Source organism: Dasypus novemcinctus, chromosome 11 (assembly GCF_030445035.2).
Source record: "Dasypus novemcinctus isolate mDasNov1 chromosome 11, mDasNov1.1.hap2, whole genome shotgun sequence".
NCBI lineage: Eukaryota > Metazoa > Chordata > Mammalia > Cingulata > Dasypodidae > Dasypus > Dasypus novemcinctus.
Window position 1 is genome coordinate 108,289,723 of NC_080683.1, and position 20,143 is coordinate 108,309,865.

A 20,143-nucleotide genomic window follows, 5' to 3' on the forward strand; every position below is an offset into this window, starting at 1 on the left:
TCTTGTTTCAACCATTTCTTCATGATGCTTAGAGTATTAGGATTTCAGGTGGGAATTTGAAGAGCGATTCCCTCTAAGTATTAAAACTAACTACCCAGGGCTTCCCAAAACACAAATTTATGTGAGACCTTTTATTTAAATGAGACACAGCCAGCCCATCTGTAAGGCAACAGGAGCGCCCGTCCCTTCATTCCACAACTGCTTTCCTCTCTCAGTCCGCTCGCTGCCCATTTTTTTGGTTCATGACCCTGAAGCCCAGGGGTCTCCTTTTTCCCTCTGGGGAAACCTCTGGGACCACCGGTCCAAGACCAGGGCTAGGCGGCCTGGGCTTCCTTCTTCTATTTTGTTTTTGCATTGTGACATGCTTACCCTTTACAAAATGCACGTGTTCTTCCTTACGTCTCTGCAAAAAGGCAGATTGTCCAGGAGTTTCGCCTGCCTGAGCATACCCCCTTCTCAAGACTATTCCATCATGCCTGGCTCCCCGGGAGCACAAGGCTCACATTCTCTGCCACCCGCCCTGGTCTCCCTGCACTGGGTCTGCACACTTGGCAGTTTTAGAAGATCCATCCATGCAAAGCGTTGGTGCCTATAGAGATTAAGGTTATAGTATCAAGGAGCCTAAAAAGGCACAGCATTTTGGGGGACAAATACAAAAGCATACAGACACCACCAAAAGAACTCTGAGTAAAAGCAGCACAGGACGGCACCTGAGGAAAGGTTTGAGTAGACACAGAATTCTATTTTTGCTAAGATTAGCAATTTGCGGCAGCAGGATGTTTATGGGCACATGTCATGCCGGGATAGCTTGGCCTGGAAATCAACTATTTATAAAATAGTCCTAGGTTTGGGACCAAGAAAAAGGCAATCCCATACTTCAGCTTTCTGACACATTTTAAATTCACTTTGCCCAAAAACCAGGAAGCTCCTGAAAGAGCTATACTGAGTCATTACTTGGTTAATATTTATAAACCAAGAAAGTCAAAATGCTATGAACGATAGCCATGGATAAAAGACAATAACAAATGGATGCTCTCCAGCCAGCAGGCCCCTTGCTCACCAGCTTCTTAAATATTTTCAGTAATTTTCATCAAAGGCGCTTTTGAAACACCAAATAGGTCATTTTATTTTGAGAACTTTGGGTGTGTGGCAGGCCAAGATACTAGTGTCCTTGTGGCCCCAAGAAGTATTTGAATGAATTTCCTGAGTGAAAAGAAGCTGTTCATTAGCAATGGCGAGAACTCACTGTGTCACAGCCAAAGAGAACTGAACATTTGGATTTCAGTGGAAAGTTCTCAGGCTACAGAAATGGGACTGAGACCATGGAGACTGCTGGAGAAGACCTGCAGATGATGTGGATTCACTGCCTCCGTATTGTCCTATTTCTGGGGCTAAGGATATTATTCAGCCTGTACAGAGGAGGACAACCATTCAATGGTAGTTACAGTGGTGGTGGTGCTGGTATTTTAAAAGGCTTTTTAAAATTTTTATTACTGTGTCCTCCTGAGTCTGGGAAATCGTCAATGTACTTGAAGAGAGTTTCCATTTCACAAATGCTTCTAAATGAAGACAGCCTGGGGCTTTCTCCTCTGCTCTATCTATAGGAACCCTTACTTCCTCCTCTGCCAATCTGCCTCCAACACAGCCACGCCATCCCACGCTAATGTCCTGGAAAGCTCAGATCAGAGCAGCCACAGAGGACGTCTTCCCCACCGCTATTCGGAGATACGCAGACCCTGAAAGAAGCAGATCATTGACTATGGGGTGCAGTGATGCTCAGAGATGTTCTTACCAGGTGCAATGGATGTGTCACGATAATGGAAGCAAGTGTTGCTGTGGGGGGAGCGGGGGGTGGGGGCGGTGGGGTTAAATGGGACCTCATATTTGTTTTGAATGTAATTTTTAAAAATAAATAAATAATTAAAAAAAAAATAACTGCATACTCTCCACCTCTTGGCAGAATGAAAATGATGAGGGTCGAAATCATAGTTCAGTTACAAACAAGTTGTATAACCTGGGACCAGTTAGTCCATACACATGAGTTTTCCCTTCATTAAAATGAGGTTAATGTTTGTAGTATTCACCTACATTTGTTCAGCATCAAGGAAACACGGTCTTATAAATGCAATTTTACCCATATTCATTTTCACATAGTACTACAAAATGTTATTAGAAGAAAAAAAATACTATACTAAGGGAAGGATTTATCCATATTCATATTTCACATAGTACTACAAAATGTTATTATCAGAAGAAAAGAAAAACATTATACTAAGTGAAGGAGACCGGAGTACTACGTATTGCATGAGTCCATTTAAAATAAAATGCAAATATAAATCAATTTTTAAAGATGAATTTAGATGAGCTATTATGTAGGGCTGAGGAAGGAATGTTAAGGGGTGTGGATTTTCTTTTTGTAGTAATATTGTTCTAAAATATTTGAGATAATGAATGTACAATATTGTGATTATACTAAAAACCACTGATTATACTTTTTGGATAAATAATATGGTATGTGAATATATCTCAATAAAACTGCTTAATAAACAAATAAATAATTGTACATGAATAGCAAAAATTGCAGCTATGTACAGCAGGGGAAACAGAGACTGAGAGGTGAGGCATTTGCTTGTTTGTCTGGTTTTTGTTAATTATTACTGAAATAATGAAAATGTTTTAATAATGACTGAAGTGATGAATGCTCACCTATGTGATTATACCAAATACCACTGATTATATACTATGTACAAACTGTATGCTTTATTAATATGTAGCAATAAATTGATTTGTTTAAAAAAAAAGACTGGAAAATAGGCTCAGATTTTTAAAATGTATTCTTGCACATCAAAAAAAAAAAAAAAGAGGATAATAATTCTTGCCTAATAAGGATTAAACAAAATTCTAATTTAAAGTGGTTGGGATGTAGCAGGACTCAATAAATATTTGATTGCCTTTTTCCCTTCTCTGATACAATCTGTCCCCATTATGTGAACTGCTGCCCACAAAATCCAGGGAGACATCTCAATGCTACACAAAACAATTTAGTCAATGGCATAATTCAGTAGAACTATTTACTTCTTCACTGCCTTAAATTGGATGTTGGGGCCTAACAGTAGTTAAGACGATTCCCCCAAAGTGCCTATTTTGCTACCAATGAATTGCTGAGGTACTAGGAGAATCCAGACTGGCATGACCTTCTCTCACTATCAAGGGAGAAGAGCTTTACTTATAAAAGACTAAAATGAACTACTAGACCATCAAACCTTCTGTTGTAATTTAACTTCCTCTACAAATACTTCTAGAAATCATACTCCCAGTTAACAAATGGTGGACACAAAATATTCCAACAAATGGCTCGGTAGTGAAGACTGACAGCAGATGCCCAGGTTGGAATCCAGCCCCACTGCTTACCAGCCGTAGTCTCCAAGCAAGTGACCTGCCCCATTCTTCCTCTGTCAAGTGGGATCATGATGCTTCCATCACTGTGTTGATAATGAGGATGAAATGAATTGCTAATGTAATCTCTCCTACTTGTTGGTCAAGATTCCTTACCTGAAAATTAATGCTCTGCAAGAAAACACTAACCACCATTGTCGCCTTTTTTTAAGTGGAAAAAATACTATCTACCACATCGAGTCCAACAACCCTAACCAGTTTTCTAAAGCATAACTCAAAATAGTTACCTACTAGAATGCAAAATGTTTAAAATACTGCTTACAGAAGATGAAGCAATTAATATGGCTAACAGTTGCTTCTAGGCAGTGACATGGCATATATCCTCTTCACTAACACATTGTGTGCTTTACAGAATGTCCCCATCATATTAAAAATATAATAAGATATTTCTCCCACATTTGTGTTTAAATTGTTTAAATGTGTTAAAAATGCACTGAAGGGTTTGGGGGCTATGGCAGTTTGATACTATTTATGAATTCCAAAAAGAAATACAGATTATGTTTGTAAACTGGTCTGTTCCTCTGGGCATGAAACACTGATTGTATTAGATTCAGCTGAGATGTCTGATTAACTTTTATGTTAAGATTAGGCCTTTGATCCAACCATATCATTAGAATGAGACTCAGCATTGAGTCCCAGCCCCTTTGGGCTGATAAAATAGACTTTCACACAGAAGGAGATACACAGAAGCAGATACACAGGAAGAAAGAGTGCTCCAGGAAGAGAAAGTGCTTCATAGACTCAGCCCCGGGAAGAGAGATGAGCCTGACAGTCTACAGCTGACCTTGTGAAGAGACCAGAGTAGTTGAGCCCAAAAGAAACTAGCCCCAGGGAGAGAGTCAAGCCTTATGCCAGTCTACAGTTTAGATCAGAAGAAGCTGGGACCACAGAGCCTTAAGAGGAAGGAGGAAGGCTGGACCCTCACAGACATCGCCCACCATCTTGGGTCAACATGTGGTAACGAACTTTGAGTGAGAAAGTACCTCGTATTGTACCTTGAGTTCGACTCTTTAGGGCCTGGTAACTCTAAGCTTCTACCCCAAATAAATACCCTTTATAAAAGCTAACAGAGTTCTGGTACTTTGCATCAGCACCCCTTTGCTTGACTAATACAGGGGCATAAATATAAAATTGTCTTACAGAAACATAAGCCAAAAAATGTTGCATGAGAGATTTGTGTTTTATGAAGCTTGGGTATTAAAAATCAAGAAATATTCTTACTGGATACACATTCTACACAGTATGCCTGCATGTATAAGAAAGAAGGGCAGTTTAACAACAATAACAATATAATTACTGCTTCTAAAAAGCCCAAAATGTCTCACTAATTCCTGAGTATGCAATTTTTAACATTTTCCCACATATAAAAAGGTGGGAATATTTTGGGATTTTACACATTGTGTTTCCCAAAACATTGATAATTAGTATTCACCAAAAATCAAGGCTCCAAGGTTAAATAGATTTGGAATATGATACTTACTGCAAAGTCTCCCTTCCTATCTTTCAGGAATTCATAATATCACATTATATGGTACAAGAAGTCCTGCAGAAACTTTGTTTGCATCAAAATATTAAACGACAAAACCCTTTCTATGGAACACCTGTTAACAGTATTCCACATATAACTGAGGAAGCAAGGATCTAACAAGTAGGATTACTTATTGAAGAAATTTTGTTTTAAGCGGATTAACATAGTCTTTTCTGAGACATATCAATAGCTTTTAAACTGAGCCTTTCATTTTAAGGACCTCTCTCCTGGACTTGGTCATCAAGCTTCTGGCTTCAAACTAAGCTCAAAAAGGCTAGTTTCGGGAAGTGGAGGTGGCTCAAGTGATTGGGTTTACACCTACCATATGAGAGGACCCAGGTTTGATCCCAGGGTTTCCCGAAAAAAAAAAAAAAAAAAGGCATGCCCATGCAGTAAGCCAAGTGCAGTGCAACGAGCCAGTGCCCGCATGGCAAAACATGTAGCAAGATGACAACATGACAAAAAGAGAGACGAAGAGGAGAGTGAAGATAAAACGCAACAGAAACCAGGAACTAAGGCGGCACATGAAGGAACCTCTCTCCACACTGGAGTTCCCCAGGATGGAATCCCAGTGAATCCTAGAGGAGAAAAAAATGAAGAGAAGACAGAAAGAGAAACAGTCACAGAAGATCACACAACAAATGCACACAGACAACAAAAACAGCAGGATAGGGGGTAGGGGGAAAAAAAAGAACTAGTTTTTCTCCTTTGCAGCAAAATGGAGATAATATGATTTCTGATCTGTATTTGGTAGATGGGATGAGAAAACCGGTAAAAATGTATTTCTCTAAATGACACTAAAATCTTAGGAATGACATGATCCACAATATAATATATTACTATCACTTCTATAGCTAAAGCATTTAAATTTAGGGAAGCAGACTTGGCCCAGTGGTTAGGGCGTCCGTCTACCACATGGGAGGTCTGTGGTTCAAACCCCGGGCCTCCTTGACCCGTGTGGAGCTGGCCCATGCGCAGTGCTGATGCGCGCAAGGAGTGCCATGCCACGCTGGGGTGTCCCTCATGTAGAGGAGCCCCATGCGCAAGGAGTGTGCCCTGTAAAGAGAGCCACCCAGCGCGAAAGAAAGTGCAGCCTGCCCAGGAATGGTGCTGCACACACAGAGAGCTGACACAACAAGATGACACAACAAAAAAACACAGATTCCCGGTGCCGCTGACAACAACAGAAGCAGACAAAGAAGACGACGCAGCAAATAGACACAGAGAACAGACAACTGGGGTGGAAGGGGGAAGGGGAGAGAAATAAATAAATAAATCTTTTTTAAAAAATAAATAAATAAATTTACATGTGAGGTTCCCACAAAAATACAGGCAGGCATAAGCTAGAAATAAAAAGTATTTTTGGGAAAAGGAAACATATTCTTATCTTAGAGCACTGTTTTAAGAAAAAAGTGATTACCTTATTTATTCAAGGGAGAAACACTCCTCCAGAGATCAGAGTTTCCAACTTTCTTTGAGAGAGATATGGAAAGAAGCAAATACAGTTTAGTACTAGTACAATGACACAAAAGTTTCTAAACAAGAAAGAATGGAAATCCTGCAGTGATGCTATTTAGACATGCTAACACACAACGTTAACAGTTACTCAAGACTGCTAAAAGTAACTATTGTTCTGGGAGTGAAAAAACAAAGTAACTCGAATACTGGTAGTTAATTTTCATACAGCCTCTGGAATATTTTCCATATGTAATAAGTGGTCTCAAGTATATTAGGTAGTACAAAATACTACATCGGTGCCCAATAGTCCCTTAGAGGAAGTATCACAAACAAAGAAGGGCCTTTGGCAATTTTGCTACAATCAAATGGAAGGAACTGCTTAAGTTATGATACTACAAAGAATAATAACAAGCTAACAGCTCCTAAGAACTTAATACACACCTTGTTCTTTACAAGGAGGACCTCATTTCCCAGTACTCTATTTTTCCCAAATACAAGTTGACATGCATGCCTAAACAAAAACCAAATTTATCCCCTTTTGCAAAACATTTTGTGAGACTCAAGCATACTTTTTGGTGGAAAGAAAAAGAGCACTATAATAAATCATCCTGCAAATGACCAATTTCCAACCCTTCTAAAACATCAATTATCAATCAATTAATGTAAGTGAGTTCCTGCTATATGTAGAGAAGTGAATCCATCTGGTGTTCTGCATAAAGAAAAATTAACACCAGGCCCCTGACTGAGGCATTTATGTTCTCATTGAGTAAAAAATCTCTTTATAAATTTTGCTGAACAAAGCCAAGCAGTGGGGAAAAAAGGATACAGAATGTCCATATACTGATCTAGATTTTTGAAGTCAAGCTCTAGTAAACAAATGTTTCCATATAAGAGCAGTAAGGGCCAAGACTAGGAGAGGCCATAGAGCCAACATCCAGAGACTAGAATGATAACTGGGTAGCTTGTCACCACAAATGGCCACGTCTGCTCTTCCTGCCCCTGTGAGCAAGGCACTGCCCCATTGTGAGGGGAAGCTATTCCTCAATGCTCTTCAATCCAAGCTGGCTTATGGCTGACTGACCAATAGAATATGGTGAAATGACACCCAAGAGACATCAGAAGAAAGTCATGAGAAGCCCCTTGCAGCTTCTACCTAGACCTCTGCAATGTTCTCTCTGAGGTAAGCCAGTCACAGAGTCAGAAGTCAGACTCCCTTGTACCCTGAGGAGGCCCATGCTAGCCATGTGGAGAGGCTGTGCGAGGAGAAAAGAGATGACCAACCAGCCAGGAGCCAAACATGGACAGAGGAAAGCCTCTGATGATACCAGCTTCCAGCCCATCTTGCTTGAAGGACCCCAAGAAAGAACTTCATCATGATCCTCCAGAATCAGGAGAGAAAAACTGTTATTTCAAGGCATTGAGCTCTGGGTGGTGTTTTAGGCAGTAACAGGTAACCATAGCAAATCTGCTCTTTAGGCCAGGGGTCGTAAATGGGTGATGCCTGGGCCAGGTCTAAGCTGCACATAGCATTTGTTTGGCTTCTTGATATTTAAAAGATTTTTAGCTGACACTAAAGTCCAGATTTTCTAAGGCCTGCACTTTGCAGTCATCCATTTCACTCATTTATTACATCATCTTCCAGGTGTCTACTGAGTTAAAAGTATACAAATCTTGCTCTAAGGAATGGGGAGCAAAGAATTAATATATTTATATACAATCACCTAAATATATCCAGTGCGGTGACAGACTATAGCATGCTTCAAAAATGCTACAATTCAAAATAATTTCATTCTGGAAATACTAAAGTATACATCCCAATAATAATTACAGTAATAATAAACTATAGCTAATTTATTTAGAAAAATAAGACACTAAACCAATTTACTTCTATATTCACCCAAATAACTTCTACATCAGATGATGAACTATCAGATGTTTTGCCTGTATTATTTGGACCAGAGAGAAATAACAGGCACACACTTAGTAACTGTAGTAAAATCATTAATTATAGAATAAGTTGATCAAGTGACATGTTTCCAGACCACCTATAAATAGCCTAAGTTCCTTTCAATGTTCAGTGGCCAACTTAGCTTTTCTTACTCAAAGTAAATCTCAATCACTCAGCAACAATCTTTTTTTTTTTTACATTTTATACCTCAAATGAGAAATCCTTGCCAAGGCTTCCTAAATATGATACTGAAAAAAGTTATTTTAGAATCCATTTGAATCATATTGCAACCTCCTTCAGAACCCAAATGATTATATTTATTTTTATTCTAGGCATATCCTTTTCACCCAGTTAGGATCACTACAACCTTCACAGATGTTTAACTAAAACACCCGTTACGATATTTTTAAAAAAAACGATTAAAAAATTTAAGATCTTACATATCCTTAATGCCTTTTGGACTTATTCAAACAGCTTTCTAGGTTTTGAATTTGAATTTTATGTTGTTCATCAACAATATATAATTCTTACGATTTTCCTCAAAATATAGATGATATCTGACTGACATTAACATTCAGAAATAAACCAGAGCCCTACAGCCAAACCTTGCACAATTTGAATTTCTGATTGGTGTCCCAGTATTTTTCTACACAGTTCTAGTTTTACTCCAGCAGCATGTTACAGCATTTCCCACATTATTAAATTAATTAAATAATACAGCTCTAGCACGATTCAACTAGGATCACAAGGACATGTACCAATTTCCATCTTACTGAATCTTCCAAAATAAATGGCCAAGCACATGTTCCTAATTAGACAAGCACTTGTTTAGAAGACATGGAAACAGATATTTACTGCAGTGGTCATAGCTCTCATGGACCTTGGAAAGGACCTTGCACTGCAGAGATAAAACTAAAGACAGCAAAATTAACAACACTTTTCCTTCTCAATGAACCATGATCTTGAGAGACAACAAAGAAATATTGAACCGTAATCCCCAAATTAAACACTTTATTTGGGTTTAAAAAGTTTATTTCTAAACCTGTTATTGGGAACTTACATTTTCCCATTGCAACAACACTATACATAAATGGTGTTCTAAGTTTTCTGGATAGTGAAAAGAAATCTTTTTGAATTCATAATAAGGCAGAATTGGAGCACTTACGGCACTATGGAATTTAACATTTTGCCCTTTTTCCCTTACAGAAAATGGCTTGTGTTTCTAATTGGCATACAATTCTACACTCGTTCCCATGCCCCATCTCGTCACATCTTCCAGTTCCTTCCACCCCCACCAAAAAGTCCCCAGTCAGTGTGGCAGCGAAGCTACCTGTGCTCGTGAGCCATCTGTAAACAGGAGCCACAGGGTTTATTAGAACTTGAAGTACAGGTGCAGGGAGGGATCTGAGAAGAACTGGCCAACAGGAGGCAGTAGGGACCCTATGTTTCCTAGCCTAGAGCCTAGCGCATGCTTCAGGGTCAATGCGTCAGGCACACCAGAGAAGAAGAAAAAAGTAACAGCACAATTTTCAAAACTTCACACTAAATGGGAAGGCAATGAGGCACAGGGGTATTGTTCAAAGCACAGAGTGAACTCAAGAGGTAGTGTTTGGGGAACATGTACCCCCCATTTGTGCCTTGAACATCCTATCTTCAGCCTAGTTCTCTGCTCCATGAAACATCCCTCCTTGGTTACAAGACCAACAGTTGTTCATAAAGTATATAAGAATATTTTAAGTGAAAAAGAGGTAAAAATGATCCCTTTCTGAAATTCTTTGTTCAACCAATAGTGATAAGCTGTATACTTTTACCTGCAGATATTCTAATCACCCAAGGTCAGACTGCTGTTTGAAGAGCATAATCAAGTAACTTTTCCTTTTTCTACATGAGATGGTTTTTCATCTTATTAAGAGTAATAAATGATTTACAAATTTACATCAGCCCAAAACTAAATTATGAGTGCTATTCAGTCACCCGGGTCTACGGTTATTTTCAAAACAGTCACCTAACAGCTATCAAGATACTTTTTGGGGGATATTTTTATTAGTTATTAATATAAATAATAATCAGAGAAAAATTATGAAATTATCTCATGTTTAAAATCAGTTATACTCGAAATGTACTAACGCATTCTTTTGCCAAAGCACGTACAAATGAATCTCAAAAATGCCTTCTAATACTATTCCCAAGTTAAAAAACCAACAGGTGACAGTCTCTGTCTTTCATAGTCATAGGAAACATGTACTTTTCTGTATGCCAAGCACTCTTCTAAGTACTAACTCATTAATCCTCATAATAACCCTAAGCAGTAGGTACTATTATCATCCCCATTTTGCAGAAAAAAGAAATAACTGAGGTCCACGGTTTCAACACCATTAGGAAATGGGACTCCAACGCAAGCAGTCTGGCTTCAAAATGTATGTGTATAATCAGTACACACCCTCCTCCCTCTCACCCTCATTCACTCAAACTTTGCTTAACTGTCTAAATCGGGTCAAGCACTTTGCTAAGACCTAGATGTTAAAAGCCAACAAAGCCAACACTTGCACCCTCAAGGAACCTACATCATAGTATATAACAAAGAAGCAAAATACAAACTAAAAACAAAAAGTTCAGTACAACAACTCTGGTTAAGTGAAACATCTAGGGGAACAGGATTTAATAACGATATTCCTTGTCTGTACATTCTTCAAAAATCCTCAAAAGCTACACATTTGACCTTTATAACAAACCTTGTGGGGCATAAGGCACATTATTATGCCCATTTTATAGATGAGGAAACAGATTAAAGTATGAGGCCCTAATCACTCCTTCTCTGGAAATCTGCCCTACCCACAGACCCTGCCTGCTTCTGTACAAGACTCCCAAGGGCCCATTCACAGGCTGCCTGGGGATCTACTCTGGCCTACTCAAAAAGATTAACCGGGCCAATCAAATTCCCTTCCAAAAATCTGAAATTAGGAAAAAGAGAGATGGGCCGGTCAGATGTAAGATGACAGAGGGTGCAAGGCTGGGATAGGCATTAGGAATACTTGCAAGCTGAAATGATGAAATGATAAGAGCAGAGGGCAGGACTGAGTAAAAACAGCAGCAAAGAAGGAGCAGACAGGCTCAAGGGACAGCATGTCACCAGTGGATGAGAGGGGAAGAGAGGCAATACCTCCCTTCCTTTGGGTTTTCTGATCTGTTTCCCATCTACCCAGACCTCTGCAATGAACTTCATTTTCCCCAAAGAAAGCTAAAGGTCCTCTGCAGTCAAAAAGCAACTAGGAAATGTGAAGGAGATGATGCACTCTTCTTCCACACCAAAATTCAGAGGCTTAGTGGATTTGATTATGAAAGAGACTCAGATATAGTCAATAGCTTAACTAGCCACTGGCCACAGGTCTCCATGGTTTCTAATTGCATCTTGCAAAAAGGATAAACTTGGCCAGCTCACAGCAACAAACACAGAAGTCAAAATAATTAGGTTGTATATAGTTCAGCAAAATAAAAAGTAAACAAAATAAAACAAAACATAGCACTGTACAACATAATAAACTCCAGTGTAAACTACAGTCTATAGTTAGTAGTACAATTGTAATAACATTGTTTCATCAATTGCTATAATGGGAAAACTGAGTGTGTGGGGAGAGGAGATGTACAGGAACAGGGACTTTCTGCATGATTTTTTTGTAATCCTACAACTTCTCTAATTAAGACATTTAAAAATAAAATTAAAATAAAAAAGAATATGTCTTTAGAGTCACTGTAGCACTTTGATATCATTGATGAATTCCAAAGAAAAATATTGGATTATGTTTGCAAACTGGTCTTTTCCTCTGGACATATTAGATTATATTGGATTCAGAGGTTTGCTTGATTAAGTAATTATGTAAACCTCTTGTGCCAGTAGGGCATTGAGTCCCTGCCCCTTATTAGGTGGGGACTCATGGATAAAAGGCATGGCAAAGGGCCAAGTTGGAGGGTTTTTGATGTTAGAGTTTTGATATTGGAGTTTGATGCTGAAGCCTTAAGCTGGAGCCCCGGGAAGAAGCTCACAGAGGAAACAGAGGCAAGCCCCAGGAAGAAAGAAACCCTGAGCCCAGGAAGAAGAAGCCTGAGGAAGGGAGGAACCCAGGAAGCCTGAACCCTCACAGACGTCGGTAGTCATCTTGCTCCAACATGTGGAAACAGACTTTGGTGAGGGAAGAAACTTATGCTTTATGGCCTGGTATCTGTAAGTTCCTACCCCAAATAAATACCCTTTATAAAAACCAACCAGGGAAGCAGATATGGCTCAACTGATAGAGAGTCTGTCTACCATATAGGAGGTCCAGGGTTCGGTACCCAGGGCTTCCTGGCCTGTGTGGTAAGCTGGCCCACGTGCAGTGCTGCAGCTCGCAAGGAGTGCCGTGCCACGCAGGGGTGCCCCCCTGTAGGGCTGCCCCACGTGCAAAGAGTGTGCCCTGCAAGGAGAGCCACCCTGTGCAAAAAAGTGCAGCCTGCCCAGGAGTGGCGCTGCATACACAGAGAGCTGACACAGCAAGATGACGCAACAAAAAGAGACACGGATTCCCAGTGCCACCTGACAAGAATGCAAGCAGACACAGAAGAACACACAGTCAATGGACACAGACAGCAGACAACAGGGGGTTGGGGGGAAGGGGAGAGAAATAAATAAAAATTCAAAAATTTTTAAAAATTAAAAAAAGAAAACAACCAATTTCTGGTAGTTTGCATCAGCACCCTTTTGGCTAACTAATACAATCAACCATCCAGACACTCCCGCTTATCTCTAACACCTCTCTTTACCCAGTCCCCCTCTTCACAAAGGATGTTTTTTCTCATTCTCTATCTCCTCCTAGCAAAAGAAAACAAGAGACCATTAAATCTCAATACTGACTAAAACTTTTATACCAAACCATTCCATCTCAGAGTATTTGAATGAAATTAAAGGTTTGGATTAGTCAGTCACATGGGTTTCTGGGCAGAAATCACCTGGAGGTAGAGATCAAAAGAGGGCTGCTCTTGTGGGTTGAACTGTGTCTCTCTGGGAGACATGGTCAAGTCCTAACTCCAAACGCCTGTGCTCGTGACCTTATTTGGCAATAGAGTTGTTGCAGATGGAATTAATTAAGATGAGGTCCTACTGGATGAGGGTGAGCCCTAAATCCAATATGGCCGGTGCCCTTATAAGACAGAAATGTGGACACAGAGACACAGAGCCCATGGCAAGACAGCCATGTGACAACGGAGGCAGAGATGACAGTGAGATCGCCCAAACCGAGGAAGAACCGGGACAATCAGAGGCTTGAAGAGGCAAGAAAGGATCCTTGCCTAGAGCCTTTGGAGAGCCCGGCCCTGCCAACCCCTTGATTTTGGAATCTGGGCCTCCAGAGCTGTGGGAGAATAGATTTCTGTTGTTCTAAGCCATGCAGTTTGCGGTCATTCGTTACAGCAGCGCTGGGAAACTAATACAGCTGTCACCACACCTGGCCTAGCATCCTTCCTCCCCAAACCAAGCTCTGGGTTCATGATTACGAGGTTAATGTCCCTGCCATCGCCCCACCCACCACCACTACCATTCACTAGCTAGTCTCGAGGTCTAGAGTTTATGCAGGTCCCAGCTCTCTCACTTTGATCCCACTAGGATGACAAGGAGTGAAGCTTCTCCAGACCCTTGAGCAGAGGGAGCTAAGAAGAGGTAAGAGAGAGAAGGCGGCGAAGACCTCACAGATCCAGGAGCAGAGAAAACTTCCCCTGGGGACAAATGCCACCTGAGCCTGAGGACGCTGGGTTCCTTTTCTAATGAAGGAATGATACTGATGTTAACAGCTGCAGGATTTTTTAAAAATAAGAGAAAAACATTTGTGTTGGTGGTCCAATTACTGAAAACTATTTAAGCCTAATTGCCAAGCAGTCCAGAAGCAATCATGGGCATCATTAAATGCATTGCTTTTTAAAGTATATTTTGCTGCAACAAAAGTTTGATAAGCATTAAGAACTTAAAACATAAAAAAAAACAGTGACGAAACTTAAAAAAAAAAAAAAAAGTGCAAGCCCTGCTCAGAAAAGAGCCACAAGAGTTTACAGTTCAATTTCATTGTTCACGGCACAAAGAATCAGTGAGTGTGCTAGGAAAAACAAAGTTTTCAGTAGGTTTTTGGGGGGTACAGGATGCTTCTGCTTTTACTTTCTAAATTCTTACATTTGAAAAGCATAAACCTTATATAAGTTCCATGAAGATAATTTTAAATAGACACACAAAAATCTTAGGTCTCACAGATGAGGTCAATTTCATATCCCTAAAAGAAGCTAAGGCCAGCTCAGTCGGAATTCTAGATGTATCTTTTAATAATTCAACAGAAAATTATGGCTAGGACTTCTAAAATAACATAGTTTTTAGTAAAAGTTTCAAAATGTACTCTTATGAAATTGAGGACTAGGTTGATATAGAAAACATTTATCCACAAAAACAGGATAAAAATGCATTTGGTCACAAAATTCTGAAAAAATTAGAATAAATATACCCAAAATTCTAAAGTTAGAAAAAATAAATGGAAATGTTACTTCATATATTACATAGCTTCATTATTCTAAAAACTCATTATTACCATCCCTTCCTTCACCAAAAAATATACATAACTTCAGGTAGTACGCTAATAATTCAGAAGGAAAGAACTTTATTAATTAGCTAGTAATAGGTTAAAAAAATGTTTTAAGGTTCCTGTAAAAATGCTGACCTTTAAAAATTCTCTCAAAAAGATGTTTCTGAATTGTATGCCCCCCCCCCCCCAAAAAAAATGAGTTTCAGATCTTGTACAATTCACCCTCTTTGGTTGATCTGGAAGTCTTACCCATCTAAATAAATGGCAACTCTATCCTCGCAAGTGACTTAGGCCAAAAACCTGGCCAACAATCTTCTCATTTGCTCATGTACCACAGCCATCGGGGAACCATGCAGGCTCTCCCTTCATTTCACTGCTTACCACCTCTACGACAAAACAGCTGACACCCTGGCCCAAGCTACCAGCACCTTAACTTCCTGAGTCTCCTACTTTGACCCATTCTTCCCCCCATGCAGCAGCCAGAGACCTTTGAAACCCAAATCTGTTCTGCTTCTTCCAAGCTCAAAACCCTTCTAATGGCTTCCGAAAGTCCCCACAACGTAAGCTACAAAGCTGCAGGAGCTAGCTCTGACCGTGGCTCCCATGCAGTCCTCTTTACGCTCACCACCCCAGCTCTGCAGGCCTGTCTGCTCTCCTGGTCTTAATGTTGCCACACTCCCTGCTCCCTCCACCTGGAAAGCTCTTCTCCTAGCTCCATCCCCCCAGGTATCAGTGGGGCTCACCCCACCAACCTGCTCCAGGTCATTATTTTCCACTCCAACCCCCACACCCCTACACATAAACACACAGTTGTTGGCTATATTGTTCCTCAGTATAATCCCCCAGTACCAGAAATTGCCCAACACACAGTAAAAGCTCAGTGGGTATATGTGCAATGAGTGGCTCTGCTTAGGTACTTCAACAGAACCAAGAAATAGGTGAGACTTGGAAAAGTCTAGATGCCGCCCTCCTCCACTGGGTAACCAGAGTAGGATGGGACAGGATAGCATGGAAACAGCAACCAGTCTGTGTGCCCAAAAAGGACCCGCCACATCTCATCTTGCCATAAAGGTCTCTGTTTCCAGGCCTCAATGTGGCCATCCCTGCCCCTAGGCCAGCTTGCACTCTGCTGCTGTCACCCATTCAAGTTACAAACGTTGCTATGGGTCAAAAGTGTATTTCCAAGATTTGAAAAACATTTGAAAAAATGTTAAAGGCCTGAATTTTCAACTGATGGATCATATGAGTTATTCTCAGCTAAATGCACAGAAAGTCACCAGGCTTCTTTTTTTTTTTAAAGATTTATTTATTTATTTCTCTCCCCTTCCCCCCCACCCGCCCAGGTTGTCTGTTCTCTGTGTCTACTTGCTGCGCCTTCTTCGTCTGCTTCTGTTGTTGTCAGCGGCACAGGAATCTGTGTTTCTTCTTGTTGCGTCATCTTGTTGTGTCGGCTCTCCATGTATGTGACGCCATGCTTTGGCAGGCTGCACTTTCTTTCATGCTGGGTGGCTCTCCTTACAGGGTGCACTCCTTGCGCATGGGGCTCCCCTACAGGGGGGACACCCCTGGTGGCACGGCACTTCTTGTGCACATCAGCACCGCGCATGGGCCAGCTCCACACGGGTCAAGGAGGCCCAGGGTTTGAACCGCGGACCTCCCATGTGGTAGACGGACGCCCTATCCACTGGGCCAAGTCCGCTTCCCTCACCAGGCTTCTTAATGCAGCCAAAATCATACTTTAAAAATGTCCCTGAATAGGAAAGCTCGAGAATTTCTTCCCTTTTCTTTATCTGGTGTAAAGGAAAGTGACAGCTAGTTATGAACCAGACATTCTTCCACCACAGACAGATACTCCCACTCTCTCTTCCCAGTGAGGTCAGTTCTATTATGAAGTTCAATTTACGGATGAAGTAGAGTTAAATAGCTCCCCCAAGGCCACACTGCAGTGAGTGGGACCGCAGGGACGTGGAATCCAGACAGGCTGGTTTCTGACTCCAGGGTTTCCGTGTTCACATCCCCACACTATAGTACCTCTTGGTTCTGCTTATCCGATGCCAAAGGTAAATGGGACCAACAAAACAAGACTTTACACAATGAATGCCATTGATTTATTCATAGAAGACATAAAAATAACTCAATCGTAAACTTGTTTAGGCAGTTACATTAAGGAATGAAAAGATCCAATAAGAAAATAAAAGATCATTTGAAGTTACTGTTGTTCAAAATCTTAGCAAATAAAAAAAAGATAGAAAATGATCAGAAGGTTTTTTCTTCTTAAAAAAAAGGAAGAAAGTCAAGAGAGAACAATAAGAATAAAATAAAATGCTGTATTCTTTGGAAATTGCTTTTCAAAAGGAAATAAGAAATCCACTTGAAAATTTAGCAAGTAAATAAAGTCTTACAAATATAGCTACATGTATAAAGTAGTTTTCTTGTGGAGCATTTGCTTGTGTACAAGTCAGAGAGAATAACTAATTTTAACCTATTTCTTCAAATCCTGACGTGTGGAGAAAGAAATATTATCCCACCCCATCTCCACCTCCACCCCACCCCAGAAAGTTGAAAACAGAATTCTGCAAATATTTGAGAGGCTTTACCCAGGAGCTGGGGTGGGAAATTCCTTAATCTGGCCATCAATGAATGTGTCCTGATAGAGGGATAAATAGAATGGAATGAAGGGAATTTCAGACTAATAGGTTATTTATGAAAATATTAATTCCCTACTACCCCAGCTTTTCAAGAGACCAAAACAACAACAAAAAGGAACTGGTAAGGCAAAGCTAAAAACCCTAATATTTTCTATAAATATCTTCAATTGTACACATAGCTCTTAACACGTTTCAAAGGACATATTTACACTAGTTCATCTTATTAAACTATTTTGATTAAGTAGTTCACCATCCATATTACAAGAGACAAAATCTTGTGCTAAGTGAAGTTAGCCTTCTGCACTGCCTTTCCCACTTTTAAATAAGTCTAACTTTGCTTCTAAGGGTTCTTTTGTTTGCTTTGCTTTCCTTTAAAAACAGACATCAAGGGAAATGGATGTGGCTCAATCAACTGGGCTCCTGTCTACCATATAGGAGGTCCAGGGTTCAATGCCCAGGGCCTCCTGGTGAGGGCAAGCTGGCCCACGCGAGTGCCGTCCCATGAGGGAATGCAGCCCTGCACAGAAGTGCCACCCTGCGTGGGAAAGCCGCCCCGTGTGGAAAAGCTGCCCCGCGTAGGAGTGCTGGCCAACAGAGAGAGCTGGTGCAGCAAGATGACGCACAGAGGAGAGAAAATAAGAAGACATAGCAAAATGGAGCCAAGGTGGCACAAGGGAGTAATCGCCTCTCTCCCACTCTGGAAGGTCCCAGGATGAGTTCCTGGAGCTGCCTAATGAAGATTTAAGCAGGCACAGAAGAACACACAGCAAATGGACACAGAAAGCAGGGAACAGGGGGAAACAGGGAGGGGGGAGAGAAATAAATAAAAACAATTTTTAAAAATTAAAAAAAAAAAAGACATCAAGCATCAACCACGCATCCGGGAGCTGCCTCCCAAAAGCTTCAGCACAGCCCACCAATCCAGTTAGCACCCAAGTCCTGTGACCACTCCCCTCCACCCTTCACCCCCAGCCATCCTGATTTGGCTATTAATGACCCTATACCACCATCACATCCCTCCTCCTTCCATCCATCCCCACACCTACCCTATTTCCAGTAGTCCAATCCTGCTAGACAACAAGTGCCTCCCACAGAAACAAAAGGCATATCTGGTCAATTATGTCATGCTTTAAGGTCTGCCCCTCCTTCCTCCTTTTACCTTCCCTCCCAGTCCTCAAATCAGGCTCCCATCCCCTCCAGGCACGAGAGATAACTGTCCCCAGGACACTAATGAATTGATGGAAATGTGGGATGGGTACATGCGAGCACTATGGCAGCCAGCAGGGGAGCAGCTACAGCCTACTGCCCAGTCAAGCTTTGGCATAGGTTGAAAATGATCTGTTCCTCTCCTATTCTCTCCACCCACTCAAGTAGAGGCCACCCACAACAAGCTGTAAAACTGCAAGCACAGGATGAGAGTCTCCCTGACTGGAGAACTGGCTCTGCAGCCCCCAAGCAAAACCCTAGAACCAAAGGCCCTGCAATAATCTAATCCTTGGGATTCTAGTCCTTAAGGTACCAAAGTGCAGGCTTTGGGCTCAAGGTCCCTAAGGTTCTTTCCAACTTTCACAACCCAGGATCCAGGATTCAGCTCAGATCCTTCAGGCCACCCCAGCCTAAAGTCATTGGGGAGTGTACTGAGCCTGACTAATTCTGGCAGCGTTTGGACTGTCACATGGAACCAAGGTAGGGCTGGTGTGGGGTTGGCAATGCAGGCTGCCTCCTGCTGAAGGGTTAGCGATGCATTCCTCATGCTAGAGAAAAATGAATTAAAACTCTTTATGGTCTTGCACAGAAAAAGAAATGATAACCTATCTAAAGCGCAAGCTGCAGTTCCCTTTTGTCTGTGGAAATGAATTGATTCAAACGGAAGACCTACTGTGGTGAGTATGAGAAGAACATCTGGTCAGCCCAGCGCATGAGAGTGGTGCCCCCGGTTTGCCCGCTCCCCGGTGTTGAGGGCTTTTAAAACGAAGTGGAAGAAGGTATTCTTTCAATATAAGGCACAGGCATAAGGCACATAAGAACAAAGAACACATCGAGGAGGAAACTTGCTCATTGATAACTCTGTGCTGGGCTGGTAAGTAGGGCTTGCCTTTGCAGGCTTCCAGGCAGCCATTCATATCTGAGACTAGAGGCAAAAACGTTCGGCTAGTGAGAAGGTCACTAAGGGAAGAAGGGGAAAAAGCACTTGGGAAGGAGAACAAAGTACACAGATAGGAGAAAGGCACTCTGCGCCTCAGTGGTATAAAACATTTGCCCTCTATAAAGTGATTTAACATTAACCACGTTTGACTCGGAAGCCAAGTACTAACACCTCCTGACATAAACTCCGTTTTGAAAGCCTGAAAAAAATCCACAAACATAAGAGAATGTGAAACGTACGGCCACAGGCTAGTGTCTTGGGCTTTCAGCCTAAGAGGTTTACGTTCAGCCAGGAGAGAAGAGGAAAACAAAAATTCTACTAACAGCAGCCTGTATACTTCTAGAGTGAGCAGCCTCCCCGCTCTTTTGG

At 41.2% G+C, this 20,143-nt stretch overlaps 1 protein-coding gene across 1 annotated transcript in view; it reads right to left on the reverse strand.

Annotated features, from left to right (window-relative positions):
* The window catches only part of ARHGAP18 (Rho GTPase activating protein 18), a 134,612-nt gene that overhangs the window by 113,863 nt on the left and 606 nt on the right, over positions 1 to 20,143 (reverse strand). The window lies entirely within an intron of this gene.